The sequence below is a fragment of the Acanthopagrus latus genome, chromosome 1 (genome assembly GCF_904848185.1).
Source record: "Acanthopagrus latus isolate v.2019 chromosome 1, fAcaLat1.1, whole genome shotgun sequence".
Lineage (NCBI taxonomy): Eukaryota > Metazoa > Chordata > Actinopteri > Spariformes > Sparidae > Acanthopagrus > Acanthopagrus latus.
In genome coordinates, this window is record NC_051039.1 from 9,107,868 (window position 1) to 9,130,965 (window position 23,098).

The 23,098-nt window shown below is 45.9% G+C and overlaps 1 long non-coding RNA gene across 1 annotated transcript in view; it reads right to left on the bottom strand.

The window, feature by feature from the left end:
• Positions 1-5,397: 5,397 nt before the first annotated feature.
• Positions 5,398-23,098, bottom strand: part of LOC119020399 — a 121,810-nt gene continuing 104,109 nt past the window's right edge. Inside the window, exon 4 of the long non-coding RNA XR_005075305.1 lies at positions 5,398-5,807. This is a non-coding gene — a long non-coding RNA (uncharacterized LOC119020399). The remainder of the gene's footprint in view (positions 5,808-23,098) is intronic.

Consider the following 23,098-nt stretch of genomic DNA (forward strand, 5'->3'; position numbering starts at 1 on the left):
CACCACCGCCTCCACCTCCCGATGTGAGAGTCAGGACTTACACGCGTAACGTGAACAGGATGTGACACGTATTCTTGATCTGTCAACGGCCCAGGACACCTGCAAATGTGAATGTGATCCTGACGACTGAGGCTGACTGACGACATGTTTGAGTCCACGACTTTGAGAGCCACACCGACCATGTTCCTCGAGAGAATGTACACACTCATCAGGTCTTCCCCCGTTTTTCTTCTTCTTCTGTTGAGTTTCACAGAGATCTGTGAGCGTTGCCTCACTGCTGAGAGGTTAAAACAGTAAACGACAGCAAATGATGCGTGAATGAGGCTGTGAGTGAAAAACTTCCAACACTTCTATCGAGCGACCTGGATGAGTTAAAGCGTCTTCACGCAGTGGGATTTTCAGCTCCCTTACCACACTTGACAACTGTCACAACTTTGGTCGCAGCTCCGCCGTCCTGTGACACTGTTTGTCCATAAATATCCATTTTAGAGCTTCAGTGATGAAAGAAGTCTGTGTCAGGTCCAGATTCTCACAGTGCGCCTGCTGCTACGACTCACATCTACAAGAAAATACAACATGAAGTGACGTACGAGTGTCCCCTCACTGTGGCAGCATCCCAGATGGATGAGTTGATGAAGTCAGTGTCTCTGTTTGCATGTTTTTCTTTATTCGGGCTGTAATGTTTCGGCTCTCGTTATGTCATGCAGCGAGACACAGATTGCAACCAAGACTTTATTATCTTGGACCGAGAGACGCGACACTGTTTGAGGCTGTTGTCGTCACAGAGCGGTGAGCCTTTAAGTTTAAAGCATCGGGGAACAAAAACATTTCCTCCCGTGGTCTTTCTCACCATCTTGATAGTTCTGGTTTATTTGCTCAGTTTGTGATCAAAACGATGTTGGCAGTGAGGGAGAAGACGCTTCCTGTAATTCTGGTGAACCGGACCGTATAAAGGTTCAGTTCGTAAGATAGTTGACTGTTGTGTCTCATCCCCAACTCATCAAATACTGGCTCAGGTCGGGCCGGCCGTCATTTACCGATTTAAAGGTATAACGTAGTACGGACATTGATAATTGTCTTCTTGTGTGCATTTGCTTATTTGAAGTATTTGATTCTACTTTACAGAATTAGTGTTGTTAAAGGTGCACTGTGTAGTTCTGAGGAATACATTTTAATCAGAAGAGAAAAAGCTTCAGTGACTGTTTACATGCCATTTTTATCATTTAAGGGATTTTGGGAAACCAGGAGAGACAGGTGTCCCGTAACAATCTGCATCATGCATGGCCAATTAAATTGTGATTAAAACATGTAGATACATACAGCCCCTTTAATTACTCTGTCAATTATTTATCCAATCAATCTTTCATGAAAAACTGCACAACTCCAATCACAAGTTTCTGTGAAGTCTTAAAATTGCTTGTTTTGTGGAGTGAAGCTGCAACCAGCAATGATTTTCATTACAGGTTTACCTTCTGATCATTTTCTTGATTCATTGTTTCCCTTAGAAAACTTTTAGAAAGTTGAAAATTGCAACCTCACAGTTTCCAAGAGTCCAAGGTTTTTGTTTTGTTCAAAGAAAAGAAAAGAAAAGAAAACTAGTTGCTCACATTAGAGAGACTGGAACGAATAAAAGACTTGATTGGATTTGGTTCTTTGGTTAGAAAACAATTTGTCGACTACTTTTCCTGTTGGTAGCAGATTTATCGTTTGTCGCTAATTGTTTCAGAAGTATTTTGCTGTGTGAGCGACCTCTCTCGGCACCGTGACCTCGAGCTTCGTCGGATTGGGAGGCGCGAAAGTGAAGATGCGTGTTTTCGGGGCCGCGGAGGACCGTTAAAGGAGCACTCAGCCTCACGCTACACCAGTACCCATCTGCAACACTCGAGTGCGTAGGCGGCGAGAGTATGGCGGCGGTGGGGGGCGATGCCAGCACATACTGCTATGGAGAGGGCATACACGCCGACTACCCAGCACCACCTGTCTCACTCGAGGTAACTGATGAGCACAAGGTGTGCGACGGCGTGCGCTCCCATTTGTCTGCCGAGGAGATGAGTAAGCAAATTCACCCGTGGCGTCGTCCTCGAGTGCTAATTACGCGGTCAATTTTCTGCAACAGAGGACAGAGAGTGAGACTGATTTATTGTGTTCGCATGCATATGGAGGAGGAAAACCTCAAGGATTTAACAGATTCGATGTCAAGAATACGCTGGTGTGCTTGCTTCTTTTTTTTCCTCTTTTCCTTTTTTTTTTCCCCACCCTGCGTTCGAGCAGTTGTGTGCTCTTGTTTGTGTGTTTGTGGAGGTTGTCGCTGGTTTGCTTTTTTTTTTTCCCTCTGCGCCTGCCTTCCGCCCGCTGTGGCTTGGCAGGGGCGACGCTGCCGCTGACAGCTCCTGAGCCGGGAGAGTGCTGCAGGCAGAGCTCGGGCATGACAAACCCTTCTGGAGCCCGCTTAGGACTCAACGGAGCACAGATACAAAAAAACTACCAGAATCCTGAACGCCCTGACCTCCTGCATCATTCTCAAACCACCCTGTGTGTCCAGTGCAGGAGTGTTTCAACCATGTAGTTCCTGATTGAATTGATTAAGTAGTTTAATTATTTCTATTAATCGTGATTAATCACAGATTTGAGTGTAACAACATCCTCTGTAGTCATTGGGCTGTTGAATTTGGTGTGCGCGCGCGCTGACTCAGCGGTAGACGACCTGCTGCACTACATCGAGTTCGATGGAGGCGATGAAGCTGCTCCAGAAGTAGCAAGCCGTGTTTGGACCGACCCGAAAAACCCCAGGTGAGAAAACGCAGCCTCCTCATTCGAGTGAGTAGAGTCACAGTTTGGTCCCGGCGCAGGGTCATCCATCAAAAAACAACCAGGCTCAACTTTTTTGCTGCAACGGGGGACTCGAGGCAAGGTGCTGCGTCGCCTGATCAAATCCTTCTGGACGCTGTGTTTCCATCCATCATTCGTCGCACTGAAAGGAAGAATATTTGCCGCCGTGGTAACTCCCCTGAATAAAATCATATCACAGGATGTTGGGAAGTGTTTCAGCATCCGATCGGCCTTTAAACAGATTGATGTGTTACTCAAACTGGACTTCCTCGATCAAGTTTCATTATCTCACCGGTACAGCACACCACCCACCACTGCAGCCCCTCTGCGTTGTTGAAGCGCTGGACTTTCTTAAAAATTTTAATCCCCACTCAAAGCAGAAAATAAACTTTTCAACCAACCACAGTGTTTCCCTGTGGCGGCCATAGCAACAAGGCTACCACAAGCAGCACATCCGAATAAAAAAAAAAAAAACATAAAAATCCCAGTTTGATCTACAATCTTTGACCTCAGTGCTACGAAAAGACAAGAGTCAAACACTTGGCTGTCTACCGATCAAGCAGTTTTGAAACGTCTCGCTCGTCAGGGGAAACGCATATCAACGGGGGAACAGAATGTGTCACGACACCGGAGCGCTCTCCATCGAGTTAACATCCGTTCGTTCACTGTCTCTTTTTTTCACCTTCTGTGCCTCCTCCAGGGTTCTTTCCAAAGTTCTCCCAGTTCTTCCGCTGTCACGTGGGGACAGCAACCAGGGAAAACCAGTCTTTACACGGATGGTGTGATTTTAAGCCGTTACACCGTGTAATCAGTAATTACTTCAGGATGATAATTTAGGCACAACAAAAAGCTGTCTATTGAAAGTTTAAGCTGTCAGATTCCTTTCCTTTAAATTCTAATGTTCGTCTTTGTTTGGCGTCCAATCAAACCTGACTAACGCGGTCATTTGTTTAAAAATCCGAACGAGCTTCTGACTCACTGACTGGGGCCGCGCTCGCCACAACATAAGTAATACATGAGCGCTTTCTACCTGAACTGTGTGCTGTCACAGCCTGTGGCGGAGCAGTCACACAGACGTCTCTGAGTAGAAATGAAAACAGTGGCACAAATGTCAGTGAAATAAACACAGTGACACATGCAGGTGGCAGGAAAAACAAAAAAAAAAAAGCTTAGAGCAGTTCACGTTCATTACTCTCCCGGCTTCGTAGTTCATGACCCAATTTCATTTTTTGGGTGAATTTATCCTTTAAATTTTTTAAAGATTATTTTATCCTTCGCTTGTTTTATATCTCAACATCACCTCCTCACTGGTCTTTGGAGTTGAGATAAAGTTTGTATGTTTGCATTAATTATTTAGGTCTTCCAACAGCAATGAGCTGATCTAAAAAAGTTTACCCAGCGAGATCGGAAGATTGCACCAAACTTTGTAACTTGCAGCAAATCTCCGACACTGTTTTTGGGATGCTTCAGAGAACCGTCATCTTTTTTTATTCCAATTTAAACCGCTGTGATTTTCTTTCTTTCTTTCTTTTTCTTTTCTTTTTTTTTCTTTACCTCTTCTTGCTTCTCTTTACTGCCACATTTCCAGATCTCAGCAATTCACTTGGCAAGGAAAAAATGTTGTTGTTCCCGATAGAAATAACACAAACGCTGCAATAACCTCGAATTGTTCTTTTAATGGACGGTCCTAAAGGTCAAGTTCACAATTCCACCTTAGATGAAGCAAGATTAAAGAAATCATTCATGTGTGAGTGAAATAATGGGGGGAAAATGTATCTAGGTTAAATATTACCCAGAGACGGAAAGAGAGGAAGGATGCAGTGGAGCAAGAACTGGAAGTGCCGTTAATACCAGGACGCTAATTATACTCACCATCTGCAAAATATTGTGCAGCGATGATTCCCAAGACTGTCGTGTTGTTACGCTTTCATCATCATCGCAGTTTTCCCCAGGAGGGAAAACGCCTCCCGTCCAGCCTGGGACCAATACAAACCTGCAAATGGCTCCTGTCGAGTCTCGCGCGGTAACAGTATGATTATCATCAGAGGTCAGAGGAGGCGGCGAATTAGTTTTTTGCCCTCGCGCCCGAGTTAATTGGAAGAAGCGGAATCGCAAACAAAAGCCATTCAGAGTGCTTTTGCGGAGTGATAAAACAACGGAAAGGTTAAAAGAGAGATAAAGAGGGATGCAGATGAAGATGGTGTTTGTGCAAAACCTCACATAAGCTGGCAGGCTGTTCTGGGCTCCGGGTGCATAAACACTCCGCGTTCGATCGGCAGATTTAGAAAAACGAGCGCTGGGAATTTGAAGGAGACATCTGTCGGGCGACCCGAGAAAGCTGTCTGGTGGACAAATTGGAAGCGTGTCAGATATATTCTCTGGACCGGACCATTAGGAGCTCCGCAGACCAGGAGAAGTCAATTCTGTAATTATCAGGTAGTAACAGGAGACTTTTTTTTTTATTTTTGTGGTCCTAATTAACATGCGAGGTGCTGTATGTTGGATGAGCTGAAGCCCTTAAATAGATGCTACAGGATGACAAACAAACAAGGGGATTGCAAATACGTATGAAAGTGCCTCTGATTCGAAATGGCTGTAACGGCCTCGACAAAACAAACAGGTGGCTTCTACCTCGTGACCAGCAACATATTACCATGAGACGCCACAACCGAAAACAAGTTTGCCAAAGAGAGTGAATGTTTATTTACAAATCATACCAAAATTAGTCAAAACTATGGGAATCTAGAGGCTTAATACAAAATCAGCAAAAAGGCAGAGGTGGTCTGGGTCGGCCACACAGCAAGCCTTCATGAACTAAAGAACAAAAAAACTAAAACTAAACCAACAAATAAAGCCACGAAACTACCAGACCTCCATCATCCAAAAGAAAACAAAGACAAAGACAGATTATCTTAAAACGGTCGGGAGTGATTTGGCCGTGGGAGAGTAGAGCTTCTTTCTCCTCCACCATGTGGCACCTGAGAGAGGGGAAGGAGAACAGACGACAGAAAGTCTGACACTGTTTTGTATTAAATGCAGGCGATCTGATTGAACTGCAGCTCATATGTTCTGGCTTCGTCCCAAACTCGACAACTTTTGGTTGAAAGTTTGTCACTGCTGCTGTCTGATATTCCACGGACACAAGCTCTCTGCTGGTCCAGAAAGTCACTGCTTTGGTACGGAGCTCCAGACATGACATGGTCAAAAAAACAAAAAAAAAATTGTGGCCACAGTAGAACTATAACGTGCGCACGAAACACTAAATCGTGTCCACAAAATACGTATAATGTGCGCATGAAGTACTAATTAATAATATTAATATCATTCCTGGACAGCTGGGTTAGCAAATCAAGCGCAATCAAACTGCAAAAGCCTACGTGAAGGTGAGCGTCTTCTCTTATTACACATTAGCACAACAAAACAACGTGTAGTAACAGGATGAGGATAAAAAGTTTGTAAGTCAGGTGAGACGTCAGCAGCTAACGGCTACCTGCTGTAACAAAGTATCAATCATAAGCCTAATTAAATAACTGCCTAAATGCGGGATAACAAGATATTGACTAGAACAGAATAAGAATGAATTGTCCCCTTGTTTTGAAACCTGGCTGACAGAATTCTCTACCTCCTTGTTTATGGAGGAGAATTCGATATGAGATGTTTGGCGGGGGCGAGAACTTCAAACCGCGACTACATCACAGCGCTCATGAGAGGACCCACATGACGCCTCACTGACATTTATTTCCAACAGATCTGTTTTTCAAAGCTCAGCGTAACCATACGAACTGATGACCACAGAAACCCACCGAGGAAGAGTACGGCCATTGTTTTATTTGTTTGTTTTTATTCTTTCTTTGTCTTTTTTCCCCCCTCGAATGTGTAATGAGGGGCGAGAAGAAGAAGCGAGCATTGTTCTTGTTTACCCACTTCAATGCTCTGTCGCCAGCTTTCTGTGAAAAAGACGTAAATACCATTTATTTTTTTTATTTTTTTTTAAAGTTTGACATTGTGAGAAATTTGTTTCTTTGCTTTCTTGCAAAAAGTAAAAAAAAAAAAAGTCTGGGTTGAGCTGGAATTTGAAGGCTATTAGATTATCTTAACATACAAAAAGTTACGTTATACTATAAACTCACATTTAAAACCACAGATTGTTAAGAATATTAGACTTAAAGGGCGCTGTTTGTTCTTTTGAGAAAAATCTAAACTCTGAATTTTAACATCTACAATATTAGTGAGGTAATAATAGGTATTTCTTTTTCCCATAACTGAATAAACAAGCTGCTCTAAGAGGGAGGCTGTGTTGAACTCTGCCTGAGCTTCATGAATAACAAGACTGAGTTCAGGTATAAATCTCAGAACAATCTCATAAACGAGGACCGGGGAAGGTGGCTGCTAAATTACCGAGGACCACCAGGAACTTCCCGGCGGGACAGTCGGTGGCATGCAGCCGGTCATCAAGTCACAGGCTTCGGCACTTATCACAAACCATTTAACATCTCTGCTGTTAAAATGAAATGCTGTTGTAATGAAATGGCCCCAAAGTCATCAGCCAGGAGTCAACGGAGGCTGGGGAAAGATCAGGGGGGTCGTCCACATCACGCCTGATACCAGAGGACTTTTTTGAGCAGGCGCTGTAGGTGCATTTTAATAGCAGTTAATAAGTCCTCCATCACCTCCTCTTGGGAGAAGCCCCCTCACCATGTGGGGTACTGAAGTGTGTTCCAATAATCAAATAAGTTGAGTGGATTTTTCAGCAGGCTGCACAAACTGCTCAGTGTGGATCAACACATCTTATATTTCACTGCGACATAAATACAGATCATTTTTGGCATTGTCGAGACGCTGAATAATTCACCTGACGATCACCAGTGCAACATGAGGACCGTGCTCATCAGTGAGGTGCAGATGTCCACTAGGCCGACAGTCAACACAGCGCTAAAAATAACAGAAACTTGGACGTATTCGTTTCGTATCGCGCCAGACTTCAGTGGCTCGTCCCATATCTGCAGATGCTCCGGTTCAAGACGGACCGAAAACTTTTCTGTCAGGCTGAAATGTGGCCTGTGGAAATGAGTCCACGAGCCTCGTTTGAAGCCATTGTTGGAAATGTCTCTTCGCCACGACTGCATATAGTAAAATTTAAAAAATGCAGCTGAAAATACGAGACTCTTAATGAATCTTATCAATATTCATCTAAATTCACAACAGAAATTTTACAGATTGGATTCTGTCATAAACTATATCGCTGATTGATTAGACAAAATGATCTTGTATCACGTGATCAAAGGCAGAAATAACTCAAGAATCTCAAGATCTCCAGAAAACGATTTAGATTTGTCTTGTTATTAAAGGAAAATGGAGGAAATAAAAGGTTTCACCTCTGTCTGTTCAGAACTTCTGTACTTAGATAAAGCATTATAAAATATTGTTATGTTGTGAACCAATTGTTGTAAAGTTGCAACTGATAAGACTTCATACATTCTATGTAGTTCATCTTTAAACATTATTTGGATGGATATTATAAAGCTGTGTGTTTATTCATCATTGCAATTGCTTCATAAATAGTTAAAGAATCTCATCGTTTGTTAACAATAACGTAACTATTAATCCACTTTAGATTTACTGTTCATCGCTGATGGTTCGTTCTCACAAAGTGTTCCCAGTCCAGTGGGTTGTGATAGGAAATCCACGGAACAATACGCACACACAAAACCAAACACACGATCACCTCCAGGCTTTTCGCCCGGCGGAGTTCATTTGTTTAAAAACGCCGTCTCCTCGCTGACATTAATTGGTACGAGAGATGGAGTAACTGCCCCCGAGCCGGATGACTTACAGGGACTTGTGATATCAGGAAAGGTGAACTAGGTCAGGGCAAACAATTACCAGGATGCCCCTTGGGGGGGTTACAGTCGCTGCTTACAGTAGGATCACCTGAGTAAGACTTCACTCTGCCACATGTTGACAGGCCAGAGCCCTGAAAAAGCCACTAACGCTACCCTTGAGCTCAGATTGTTTTCCCAAGGTCAGGAAATGAACCTTCGTGCTCAATTTAGCAGCTCGTTATGACGGCTTTTGTGATCCGGGGAGCGGAGGTCAACTTAACCTGAGGACTACAGATGAGAGAGGAGCATCAGCGGGACAATAAATCATCGCGACCCTCTCGTGACCCGCCCCCGAGCCGTGACCTGAAGTCATCGCTGCTCCTCCGCTACATCATTCCCGCCACCAAACGGCACCACGTCACGCGTTTCTCCGGCGGTATATTTATAGCCGGCGAGGCAACTGATTACCCCCGAACGTTGTGTAATCATTATTGATTCTCATTGTTCCCGTTTTGTCTAATCAACTTAATTGCAAAAATGCTATTTTAGAGAGCGGATAATCACAGCAATAATAACTCCGGTGCTTCGGCTAATCCTTCTCCAAAGCTACTGAGGGGAAAAAAAAAGAAAATGTTGCATTTTCTATCGTTTCTTTCTTCTTCTTCTTTCTTAAAAAATCTCAATTAATTAGTGTTACATCAAAGGAGCAGTCTCACTCTATAAGCAGGAAATGTAATTAGGCACTAATGAAGAAGAAGAAGACTGCGCCGCTTTCATTCCTCCACAGTGACACTAAAGGCTTGCGTCACATCAATATCTCACTTTTCCTCCTCCCCCCTCCCCCCCTCACCCCCCGCTGGGAGTTGATCAGCCGGTGGCTCTGGGTGAGGCTTTAAAACCTCATGGGTGAGACGAGACATGCAGGGGATGGAGAGAGAGAGAGAGAGAGAGGGAGGGAGAGAGGGAGAGCAGGGAGGGTGCTGCTCCTAATGACAAGTGTAGGAGAGCTCAGGCTGTCGAGAAAGCCCGACTTCAAAGGGGCGAACGCGAAGAGAGAAAGATGGCAAACACAGGCAGGCATAACGTGTCAGAACAGAGAGCCGGCTGAGGGCGTCTGAGGGAGCAGAATATAAAAGTTTCTGGATCCAAACCAAAGCCGAATGCCCTCGAAAAAGGCTCGTCAAGGAGACACCTGAGCACTCGCGTCCACCGACGGGGAGAGAGGCCGCGCAGTGCCAGCGTCCAAACGCACACTCACACCTTTTTGAAGGCCGTGGGAACTTTTGTTTGTGATGTATAATTAAGGGGGAAAAAAAAAAAAGACTGTGGCTTGACGTCGGCGTATTTGCAACGCCCAGGACTGTTTTGATTTTTAATAATGATGGTAGCCCCCGGCTGTGCGGAGCGACTCGCATGATGATGAGCCGTGCACAGAACTGATCAAAGCCCCAAAATATGAAACGTGAAGATTAAGGTTTGAAATGAGACTGAGAAAGAAAAGAAATACGAGAGAGACAGAGAGAGAGAGAGAGGGGGAGAGAAAGAGAGAGAGAGAGGTCCTGGAAGAAAAAAAGAGGCTGGTTTCACCATAGAAACAGCAAATGAGCAGATGAATGCACATCAGACGCTCTACAGAAATAGACTCTTTTCTCAGTCTTCTATCAGGGAGGACTCCTTCGAAACCCTGTTGAAATAAGGTATGCATGAGGGCCCCCCCCCACCAACGGACCATGATGTATGTGACCGGTTCGCTCGAAACATAATGAAGATGCTCTCGGTGCGTTTCAGAGCAGAGTCGGTGGACGTTTGCTGTGCGCCGACAGCCAGAGCCCTGGGATAACGAGGCCCGGGATAAGACGACCGCGAAGAGGGGATTGGAGGAATCTGCCACAGACTGCTGGCAGGCTCGTGTCATCTGAGCCGGGCTCTTACACCAACTGCACCCGAGGAGGAGTTCTCTTTCTCGGCGGAGGGAAGGGTGGGAGAGAAAGAAAAGCGGAGGAGTTAGGGAGTTTGTGTGAACGTAAAGAAAAAGAAAAGAGAAAACACCCACGTGTAACAGCGAAACACTCCTTGCCTTAGAAAAACAAAAAAACAAAAAACGTGCTAGATTTCCCCCCATGTGGCCCGCTGCTACCTGAGAGACGGGAGGCAGAATAGAGGGATGTCAGTCAGTCAGACAGCGAGTGGGATGAGATGATCTGCCAGCAGATGAGATGAGCTGACATCACCGAACATACTGTATCGTGTCTGTATCAGAGAGGCGGCAGAACGGCGTCCCGGTTTCTTTTGGCTGCTGTGCTGTTTCTCAAAGTGCAGAAGTGGAACTTTAAACACTTTGTCAGACTGAACGCAGCAGGGGCGGGTTTGTAAACTTTTGAATGTATGGGGGCGGACACAGCACTCGGGCACATATACAGCCATGGTTTCATGGCAAAAACAATAGTTACAATTTTGTGAAGTGTAATAGGTTAATTTATATATTCTGGTATGAAATCAGTAAATAGCTGCGATTTGTGATGCCAAATAGTCACGCAAAGATAGAGATATGAGACTGGGCCCAGACTGTCCTGTGTGGACGTTATGTGTCATTTTATTATTTGCTTGTGTCTCTTTATTGTTGTTTTGTGTCTCTTTGTAGTTGTTTGAACTTTCTTTATAGTTTAATGTTTCTTTGTGTTCGTTCTGTGTCTCTCTGTGGTTGTTTTGGATTCTTTTGTTTTTTGCCTACATTTCTCATTGTAGTTGTTTCGTGTTTGTTTTATGTTTCTTTGTAGTTGTTTTATGTCTCTTTGTGGTTTCCCACTGTGGCTGGATGTGGTTTGGACTATGTTGACGTTGCTGTACGCCTTCAATCGTTGTTTTGTGTCGCTTTGTGGTTGTCTCGCCTCTCTTTGTAGTTGCTTTGCATCTCACTGAGGTCATGTTGCATGTCTTGTGGTTGTTTTGCATCTCTGTGGTTGTTTCATGCCTCTTTGTGGTCATTTAGCATCTCTGATTTGTGTTTTTGTGGCTCTACATTTTTGTAGTTATTTTGTGGTCTCTTTGTGGTGGCTCTGCATTCCATTACAAGTCACTTTTTATGGTTTTGCTTTATGTAGGGGTCATTTTGTGTCTCTTTGTGGTTGTTTTACATTATGTTGGAGTTGTTTTACATCTCGTTGTAGTTGTTAATCATCTCCTTATGGTTGCTTTGCATTACGTTAGGGTTAGTTTGCATCTCTTTGTAGTTACTTTGCGTCACTCTGTTTCATGTCGTTTCATGCCATTTTGAGTCTTCTCATGGTTAACTTTGTATCTCTTTGCAGCTGTTTGATTAACTCCACAACAGATAATGTTAATAAATGTGTTCTGATAGTAAAAAGATGAATACCTGCCACCTTCTAACTGTGGTGGGGGGGTGGACAGCCTCTGTAACTCGGTCCCATCCTCGAGGATGACGAGGCGCGGAGCAGATGGTATCGAGAAAAGAGAAAGACGCTGCTGCTGATTGTGGCTCCCAGATGGATTAAAAAACAGGGTGTTTTATCACATTTTGTACAGTGCGTTTTGTGTGTGGCGGTGAGTGACAACGCTCCGTTCTCTTCCATCTATTTCCAATTGCCATTTATTTAAAAAAAAAATTCTACTTTTCCAACAAAAACACAACTCAGCGTCCCATTTTCGGTTGGGGCCGCGGTTCACAGGGGCCATTCATTACCCTCTCTCATTCATAGTTTCCCCTTGAACCAAAGGGAATGATTAAAAAGGCCCACGATTGGTTGGAGAGTTTCTGATTCTGCAGTTGCCCCAGACTTCAATCACCCTCTAATTGAAAAGTTATAATGAGGTTCAGCCGAGCTCGGCTAAAGCACTCCAGCTTGACTCCGATTCAGCGCTGGCCTCGCCTCTCGGAACAAAGCGACGACACAGCTGTTTGATTTTTCACACAAACAACCGCGGCGGAAACAGATCTTTGTAAGAGGCTTTTATTCAGATTTTATTATTTTTTTTTATCAAGCTTAAAATGAAGTGACATTAAAGGCTGATTTAATGCAAATTGAATGCGCAGGAGCAGTTTGTATTTTTCATTTTACTGCGTGTGTAATTAGTTGCAGTCCATTCAGAGTCACAGAGGAAACGGGAAAAGAAAAACAATGCATACATATTGCATTAGGGAGCAGACGGCCGGGGAGGAGTGCCATTAATCAAAGATCCATAAATACAGCTCATAATGTTAATCCTGCGCTTATTTTCAAAGCTGTGGACACTTGTAATGAGCAGTATGCTTCTGCAGAGCATTTTCTACAAAGTGGAGGGAGATGCAAAGGCAGAATATGTGCTAAATTATCCATTAGTAGGTTCAGCACGCCTCCAAACTTTTCTATCTGCTCATTTTTTCCATCCAGATACATGAAGCGCGGGCTCTACAATCCCTGATGTAATGAGAGTAGTATGTCAGCTCGCATGCTTTTATTTCCACCTCGGGCCCCCGGCGAGACTCTGTTAGTATTCCTCAAACGTCTCATCTTGCTGCTCTCGCTTTGAGGTGTCTATATGTGCACATGAATGTATGTTTTCTTTATTGCCGAGGCACTTCAGACGAAGACCAGCTGCCTTCCTGTGGGCATCGCAGCGACACAGGAGGCAGACAATCAATCGGCACTCGCCCGTATCGCCTCAAATTAATTTCCCAGTGATTACCTCCAGGTATCCCGCCACTGCTGTTTTTCCATCCGCGGATCTATAATGCAAACACTCTGCAGCAGCTGCACGTGTGTGTCTGTCTCTGTGTGTATGTGTGTGTTGTTTTTATTCTGTATTTCTTTCGCGTGTGATGCACAAGCTGGCCGCAGCAAACTATGGCTTGTTGAAAAATGAGCACCCCTGGGCGCTGAGGGAGGGAAAGCAAGAGAGGAGGAGATGGGGAACAAAGAGGAAGAGAGGAGAGGGAGGCCTGTGTGTGTGTGTGTGTGTGTGTGTGTGTGTGTGTGTGTGTGAAAGAGTGTTAGAGGGAGACTGAGAACAAATTTTCTTGGACAAAAGAGGCACAGACTTAATATACGAAGTCTGCCAAAATGTTAAAGGCCTTAAGAGAGGCACCAGTCAATCTCACAGGAAAGGCGGCGAGTGAATCTGTCGCACTGATCAACGCTCCCAGGATCCTCCTCTGTGTCTATGATCCAGTGGCAAAGCCTGTTACCGAGCACTCGGCTTCGATCCATAGGTAAAAATATTATTTCACGCTTCGGTGGCCGTTAGCTCACTCCACTCTCTGAGACAAAAACAAAGAGACATCTTCCTGATCGCCGGCAAAATGGATTCATAATGTTTACTTGTACTTCCTCCAAATCACGGTGAGTCATCGCTCGTCTGCGTGTCTGGATATTTCCAGAACTGCCCGTCTTCAATATCCTGCTGGCATCCTGCCGGAGAGGGTTTCTAAAAAAGAAAAAAAGGAGAAAGGGAAGAAAAAGAGCACACGGAAGCAACAAATTCAAACTATCATAAGTCCAAATGAACCTATTATAATAATTCTCACAGCGATTCAGTTTTTTTCGTATCTCTGTGCTCAGGGGGACGACGCTCGGAGCCTCTCCTACCCATCTCCATTACGCTCAGCTTGTCAGCCGGCAAGCCAAGCAGAACCAGGAAGGAGGAACAGTGGTCATAATGAGATAGCCGATAACAAAGCAGAGGACGGAGGGATGGCAGTGACAGAGTGAGATGGCGCCCAACAGTTTGCATGGCCTGAAATGAAACGGGCGGCATTTCTCACGAGCGCAGACTTCAGCAAGAAATCGTGAATCTAAAAGTAGCCTGCGACAATTAATGGCTTTTTCATCATTCGCAGAAGCCGGCCGTTGTCCGGAGCAATATCGAGCGGCGCTCTCTACATCATTTAGAGATAACTATGAATTAAACATGGCCACTTACCACACTGGTGGAGATGGGGTGAAAATCCAAAACGTTACTGACACTTGTTTTTCTGCGTGTTATCTGATGAAAACAGCGTCCACAGGCGTGGAGGACTGTGAAGTGATGAGTGATTAACTGGGAGGTGAAATGAACCTGGCTGTTGCTAATTCTCTCCAGGGTGTTTTTGCCTTCGGCGATTGTAACACTGGTATGAAATTACTCGTTTGCAGCGCTGAAATAACATGAATCAATTCCTGCGCTCTCAGCCTTCCTGTTCCAGCGTCCCCTTTTCTTTTCAATTTCATTTTGTTCCTGCTCCTTTGGGCTCAGATTCATCTGTGTGGTACCACTAAACCTTTCGGTCCATCTTGCCGGCAGCTTCAGCAGTCGTATCCACAGCGCGTCACAGGTCGCTGATCCTCAGTCTGTCCACCTGCTCCCTCATCTGCCCACCTTCAAGTGCACGAAACAGGAAGTTGATCCTTCTGCTAAAATAAGAGGTCAGAGGACGAAATGTTGCTCAGTTTCGTTTGGTTTGGAACCGTTTCAAGCATTTTTCGACCAGAAATAAATTGGTTTGGAGACTGAAAAGGTCCAGGTGCACCGTGCAGCACCCTCCGTTGATGACGTGTCCTCGATCACGACGGCTCCACTCAGATCTGGTGGAGATGCTGGCTGCTTCACTGCAAAGCACCAGAAGTTCCAGGAATCTTGAGTGGAACCAGTCCAAGAAGCAGAGATAATTTGGTGAAAAAGCAGTCGAATGCATGGCTTCATACAGATCTAGACACAGTGCCATCTTTTACTATGCTTCAACAGTGTTATTTATGATCACCGAAAGTACACTCGAGGCTCAGACGTTGACAACGGAGCCCTCAGACTATTGCTGACTTTGCCGTGGGACAGCCCCGAGCTCCTGTGGACTGTGTGAAAATGAAAGTCCCCTCATGCATTTCATTCATTCATCACCCGCCAACGGTTTTTAGAAATTGCTGACAAAAAGCCCCAGATCAGAGGCTGATCAGCAAGCACTCCCACGATCGACATCAGTGCGCGAAAACTATTCAAAGACACAATCCAGGAGCTCGCCGAAGTGTCGCCGACCGGGTATCTGGCAGGCTAACTATCCGGATGAGTCACAGCCATCCGTTCTCCCTCTTTCCTCTGCCGTCATCCGCAGCAGCTCTCTTGAACCCGGTCTCATCATGCATGCATCTGTATGCAGCGAGCACAGTAATAGCTTATAGTTTCTATCAGAAAACATACACACAAGCTTTTCAGCATTTGTTACTGTTTTGTCCTTTGTGAGCCTCAATACGAGCTGGCAATTTTACTTTTTCAGCGCAAAAATAACCCCCGCTGCCTACGCAGCCTCTCACTCATTCTTCCTTTTCCCCTCCTCGTCTTGTTCGCTGCAAATCTGGTCCGCCTCATTCCCGCCTCATGTCTCGCACGTGTGATCTTGTGGTTTGTGGCCCCCCTGCCGCTGATCAGTCATGTAGTCTGCAAGGCACGATGGCTGCAGGACTCCCGATTACAAGACAGAAAGCTGTGTCACTGAGTACATCGTCATCACAACAGCTTTTTAAACTCTGTAAGAGCCTGGCATCACATGACTAACTCACAAAGGCCTATCAGTCTGGTCCCTCTCGATGGACCTGCAGCCAACCAGATCAACAAAACATTACCTACGTCTGGTCAGAGCATTCAGACTTGCACGTACAACTGGGGCTGAGGAATACACGGCGGCCTGGTCACAAACAATCTCAGCAAAACAGCAGCCCACAATGTGTTTCTGAAAACATTTGAGGTGAGAAAATGCAATTCAGTAACAGGATCTTGAGTTTCTTGAGCCCGCTGTGCTGCCGCACCGACCTGGAGACCGGACGCTACCGAACAGACCGACAATCAATCAAAGCAGCCAAACGTGTGACATGTGACTTTCCAAATCTGGCCCAGTAATGCTTCTCCGTCAGTCATCGTATCAAACCCGCCTCATTTTAGATAAATGACTGTGATTTGCCTGATACGGCGCAGATCGGCTGGAAATCTGTCTGGATGGGAGAGGGACCAGACGCGTCTGCCAGAGAGAATGAAACATGAGCTCGCGGATTCGTCTCGTTCCCAGGCTACCTGTTTGCGCGACATTCCCAGTCCGACAATCAGCATCTCATGCACGAAGGCTCTGTTTGTATTTCTTGGTTAAAAGTCCTCTCACATTCTCGCGTTCCACAAAGTGCCGACGTTAAAATTCACAGCACGCGACGCGTCTATAAGAACTTCGATCTGAAACGCGCTGCAGAGGCCCTCCGTTTTCTAGACAAGCCAACGCAAACTCTGTGACAGGGCTGGGAAAGTCAAAGTTGATGCGCAGGCGGGAGCAACTCTCCAGGAACTAGGAGCAATACAATATTGATGCTCGGGTTTGAATAATGAATCCAACAGGGGAGGCGAATGTGTTTCCGCTTCACATCAGCGGGCCGTCAAAAGGAGTGCAACTGACAACACGGCACAGACAAAACATCATGCAATCAATTAACCATCGGTGACCAATTGTAACATCCTGTAATATTTCCCAAAATAGTCCTCATACAGTTGATAAACATTATGTCAAGATGTAGCCGAGTTTTCCATTCCCTTGTTTCTGCGCTCCCGTTCTCCCGTCTGCTCCTTTCTAATCATCTGCTCGACAGCAGCGAGCGCCGCTGTATCCCTCGCAGTTTGTCTTGTACAATAGCAGGCGTACAGTATCAGAGACCTAAAATGGAGCACAATGGCGTCCCCAGATAAAAGCCCCAAAATTGGCATCCAGAGATGAGGAACAAGGGTGTGTGTTTCCAGCTCCAGTGTCTCCGTCTCCCTCCGCCGCTCTGACAGCTGTGTCTGTTTCACAGGCCTCATTATGAGCCTCTCTGTCTCAGCTCTTTTCACTGTACCTCAACCCTCGCTCTCTTCCTAATACATTTTTTTTTTCCTCCCGCCGTCCCGATGACTGGGCCTGATCTTTGACTGCCACCCCCCCTTTTTTTTTTTTTTTTTTACTTTGCAGGTCCATCTACTGCCCTGATTGGCAGGTAATTACCAGCCAGGTGACAGCAGCCTATTCCAAGAGTTGAGAGGTCATCAAGTAGTTTTTTTTTTCTTTTTTGTTTTTTTTTTTCGTGCACAGACTTTTCCAAGACCTCCTGAAGTTTCTGAGATCCTCCTTGTGAGGCAGTGCCAGGCGGTGACAGTATTTATGTTTGCGGTGCTGCCGGTGTCAGCGCCGCTCCCATCCACATCATCTCCAGCATTCTTTGATCCTGTGACTGAGAGGCGGGCGGCGGGTAGAGGGCTTGTTTTACCGTCTTAACCACTGTTATTACAGCGGGGACAGGCAATAATTGCGTCGCATCTGAGTGCATGCGAGGTTATGGTAGAAGAATACTCCAAGTGTGAGGGGAAGAATGAAGAGCAGCGCGTGAGAGGAAAAGATGAAACGAAGCCTGAAGACAAAGCGCCGACGATGAGTTAGTGGAATAAGTGACAGTTTAAAGTCACAGTTTGTTCGCGTTTCAGTGGTTTCTGTCTCGTTGAGCAGATGAGGGAGGGAGAGCTCAGAAGGTAAGAGGACTGGGCCGTAACAAACATCGAAAGTCACTCGGAAGACGTGGCTCTACGTTTTGTCTTATTGGAGACAGTTTAGCGTGATGCGGGAACGAGGGTCAGGGGAAACTGTGATGACTTTGCTGGGTGACATTCTCAATTGAAAGCCTTTAAAGCAGCGTTCCTTGAATTTGTGCACTTTGGGGGCAGCAGAACAAACGACAAACACAATTTTGAGTATTATGTAAGCTTATTGTTGCAGCGAACAATAACACACTTATCAGGCACGGAGCATTTGTAAATTTGGAGTTGTGTTCCTCGCCACCCCGGTGAATGTCACAGCAGCGATTTACAAAGGCACGGCTAGAATTTTAGTTTGCATCGCTTAGTACCGGCAGGATAGTCCGAGAAGTTTCAGCTGGGAGGTATACGCCAAATGGACAAAATAAACTCACAAAATGTGAAGAAATGAAATACTCATACTTCTGTTTTCCTTCCTAAGCAGAAAAACACAACCGCACACACCTCCATGCATTCAAGTTCAGTTTCCTTTTCACTCAGCCAATAAAATGCACTCCACACAAACTCGACAAAACTCGTGGGTTTGTCTTTCCGCTTCTGGTCTGATCAAACCGAACCCTTCAGTCACAGAGCAAGATGTGAAAACCTTCCAGCCGTTTTTACAACCTCCCTCCCGCTGCATGCCTCTCCTGTCTCCGGCTGACTTACCTTGCCGTCCTGAAGTCATAGTCTTGGCCAGAATCGTTGGATCACTGCACTGTCTGTCTGTCTGTACTTTATCCCCTGTTGGCAAACTGACCTCCGGCAAGTCATGGAGGCTCTGTTCAGTCCCAGTTCTGTGTTCACTCTCAGGTCAGGTACTGCGATAATTACCTAACCGTAGCTATCTGCGGCTAGCAAAGATCAGCAGTTGTCAGTTAATCCGGTGTTATGCAAGGCCGCACACCTTAAAGCACAATATTCACTCTCCTTTAAGCTCAAATGCTCCAGTATGTTCATCAATCTGGTTGCTAACTTTCTGATCTATTACCTGGGCAGGAAGTTTACAGCTACTGATGGAAATGTTAATTAGGGTGACGAGACCGAACCAGAACGGTTAAAGCTGCAGAAAGCGGCTTGAAAAGCAGAGAGGGGATCAGCAGAGGGACAACCCCCTTCACATGACACACATGTCGTTTGATCAGGCTTTATTTTATATATATATATATAAAAAAGCTTTCATGTAAGCAGCTTTACTGTCAAAGAACAGCATGAAATAAACCACTGAAAACATTCCTACTGAATTATGATAATAAAAATATGTTTGTCCGTCCTGTCACATCCATAACGTCGCGCACATCACAGCCACGTTTCCCCTCAGCTTCAGCCCCGCGGCCTTCCGTCCTGCTAAGTGGTGTAATCACTGTCTGTGTGATCTGGTCAGGTTTTCCTGCCGGCCGCTACCCCTCATTTATCCCATTCACAGAATTAGCACATTAAAACAGCATCCTGCAGCTACGTTTGTTGTTCAAAGACCCATTAGCCGCTCGATTCGCATTAGCTTCTCGGCACTGACGCACGTGCTAACTAACAAAGAGGGAGCAGAACAGAGTAGCATTTATCGTCGTGCTGTGCTCCGCCGTTAATCAGGGTTTCGGCTACTCTGGGTTTTGTTAAGCAACCATCAAAACGACCAGTTTCCCTCCAAATGTCTTCTTCACTTTTTGAACTTTATATATAGTTCTGGTTCGGATGTACAAGCACATCTCATCCATGTGAGTGAAGCCACGGCGCCTGTCGGAGTGACGCCCCTTGAGATATTTCCAGAACAATATGAACAAGTTGTGTCTCTTCCTTCTACTCAGCATACTGCTACTGCACACTCGGACTTGGTTACATAAGACCCAGTAGCCTTTATTTAGCCCGAGAAGGCTCTCATTTGAGGTGCAGCATAAATGATGCAGGGCCCGGGAATGACGCACGTAGACACAAAAGCGACGGAAAGGTTCCCCGCTGCGGCCGCCGCTTTGGGCATAAACAGCCGCCACCATGCTGGCAACATGGCTGAGTCACATACTGGACCGCATGTATGACGTCTGCCCCTCCACTTAAAGTCTGTGGCCCGCGTCGCCTCCCAGGACCTGGAGTAAGCTCTTATTATAGACGCTCGGGTGCATAATTCAAGAAATCGGACAGAAATGCGAGATGTGCTCTCGCTTGGTAAGAGTTTAAAAAAAAAAAAGTCTCTCATTGAATGAAACATTGATGTTCCTCAAATGCTTAAAAAGACAAACAGTCCTCGCAGACGCACTCATGAGGGTGTGGTGAGAGTCGAGGCATCCACTTCCACAGACCAACACCACAGAGTGCTCTGGAAACTGCTGACTGACTGTTCCCAGCCGCAACCACGCCGCCGCGCAGAACCACCATTTACCAACAAGACGGTGCCTTCTGCACCAGCTAACCCTAATAGTTACTCCCACGCTCGCTGACAGCGCTGTTATCATCTCAAAATTACAGTATTCTTCCTGCTCTAAAAAAACCAACAACAAAAAAAAAAAAACAACAAACAGGCACCACCAGCCTACCACGGCCCTCTCTTTCGGCCCCCGCGATGCATCTGCACGTATCGACGACAGCGTGCGATAGAGGTGGGACGTGGTCCTCATCAGAAAGCGCCCTCCGTCCTGATTGATATGCACCGACTGTCCTCATATAGGCTGCTGCTACTGCTGCTGCTGCACTGGCAGAAGGGGGAGAAAAAAAAAGGCAAACAGGCACAGAGCTACTGCACAGAGACATAGATGAAAAGCCCACAGCTTTACTCTATGATCCAGCTTCTCCGTTGAGCCCTGAGAAAACAGGACAGAGCTCCACTCTAAGCTAAAACAGGCCTGCATATGTGAAATCGTTAAACTCGCTGAAAAAGCGGCCTAATTGATACTTCGCCGGTGCCCGGGATTCAGGTCCACTCCCGTCTCACGCCGGCCTCTGCGCTATGTGATCTGAGAGGCTAAAAAGATCGTCTCCTTGATGTGATTGTATCTGACAGAAACCTTTGATCTGTGACAAAAAGGATGAGAGTTTATCCCTCGTGATGCAAGAGAGAGAAATACAGTCGTCAGTGTGGACATACGTGCGGGGCTTTATTTGGGTTGTCAATGGCTGGAAAGGTCAGACGGTTCCTGCCGAGCGTTGGGGGGGGGCAACGCATCGAGACGTCGCAGGGCCTCTGAGATGTTTACAGAGCAAACAGAATTTCGAGGCACACACGGAGCGCCGCGGCCGGATTGAACAGACCCGCGTGCTGCATCACCTTCAGTGACGGCAGCCCGAACCATGACTCCGCTCATTAAACGGAGACAAAGGAGGACTTGACAGTTTACATAAACCACAGCAGATATGTGCCCTGTAGGCATAATCAACAACACCAAAACATCTCCTTAATTAAAAATCATTAACTTGATGCATTCGCTATTAACAGCACCAATTAATTACATACAGAGCTAATGTCTCATAAATAATGGAGAGCAGGGTAGACGGATGAAAGGGGTAGATGGATGCGCTCGCCGTAGCGCGATGGGGGAAACGAACAGATGGATGTTCCTTTCGCCCGTTTTGCTGCGTCAGTTCACGTTCAGTCTCCCGCCCATACCGCTAAACTGCGCTAATGGGGTTTCTGGTGTCGGCGGTCTGGCGGGTTGATGGCGACAACTTTGTTTAGGGGGAACAAATGGATCCGTCTGAACCTCTGCATGAGCCATCTGTTGACGGGAGCTCGCCGCCCGCCGTCGCACGAAGCCCTGGTGTCCAGCATCGATGATTTCATTTAAGCGCGCGAGGGAGGGCCTCGAGTGTCCGCAACACACACACACACACACACACACACGCTCACATCTGCATGTAAGCTGCTGCTGCTGCAGGAGGGAGTGCTGCTGAGTCGTAGCAGCAGATGGTCAAAGCTTGACCCAAATTGTGCCTCTCATGTGTTGTCATTACACTCCAGCCACAGAGCTCAGCATCCACTTTTCCCGAAACATAAAAGCCTGCCAATCCTTAAAGGACCCACAAGGTCATTGGACGGGACGCTAAGTGTTGTGAAGGTATTTTCCAAAAACCTTCAAACATCTGGATTAAAAAACATCCGAGCTGCTGCGCCGAAAAACAGATTTTTAACAGGCACGGTCCCCAGAACATTAATCCCTACTGATGCTGCTGATCCCCTGATTTTAGTGCCAACATGTTGACATCAATGAAATATCTCTACCACTGTTGAACGGGTTCAAGTCAGTTTGCTACAGATATTAACGGTTCCCTCTACTGATTCACAAATGTGCTGGTTCTTGGCCTGTTCTCCCTCCCATGTCTTCACTTCTGATGGTTTCCTACCGCCAAATTCTCAGGGTCTGTTGCTAAACACTTGGAATTTCCTAACACTTTTTTTTTTCCCTCTTTTCTCTCATGTTGTGCAAAATGTGGAAGGGAAGGAAAGTTCTTTCTAAAACCCAATTTGCATCCCGGAGAACAAAATCTTTTTTTTTTTTCTTGTGCTGCAGACTTACTTCTTTATTCCAAACTGGAGCAGCACCAGTTCAAAACTGTGCGTTGGCACAGATTATCCTGTAATGTGAGGGGTTTACAGATCTAGTGTTCAGGCTTCTCGGCGGCTCGCTGACTCATCGCTGACTCCCCGATAATGCCAAACATGTTTCGTATTCACAGTTTTAAATCTGGATGATTGCACGGATGCTGTCTGAGCTGGACCGCAACGATCGACGAGAGAGGCAGCTGATGGTACCGCCAAGCAGTTGTAGACATTGTAGCCCCGAAGCTAACATGAGCTAGCAGAGTACCTCCAGTTTGAAACATGTCGCCGGCATAACATTCGGAATAAGACGACATTTACAAAAAATCAAAGAAGCTGACGAGGTAATGTTGCCTCTGTGCTGTTTTCAGCTGAGTAT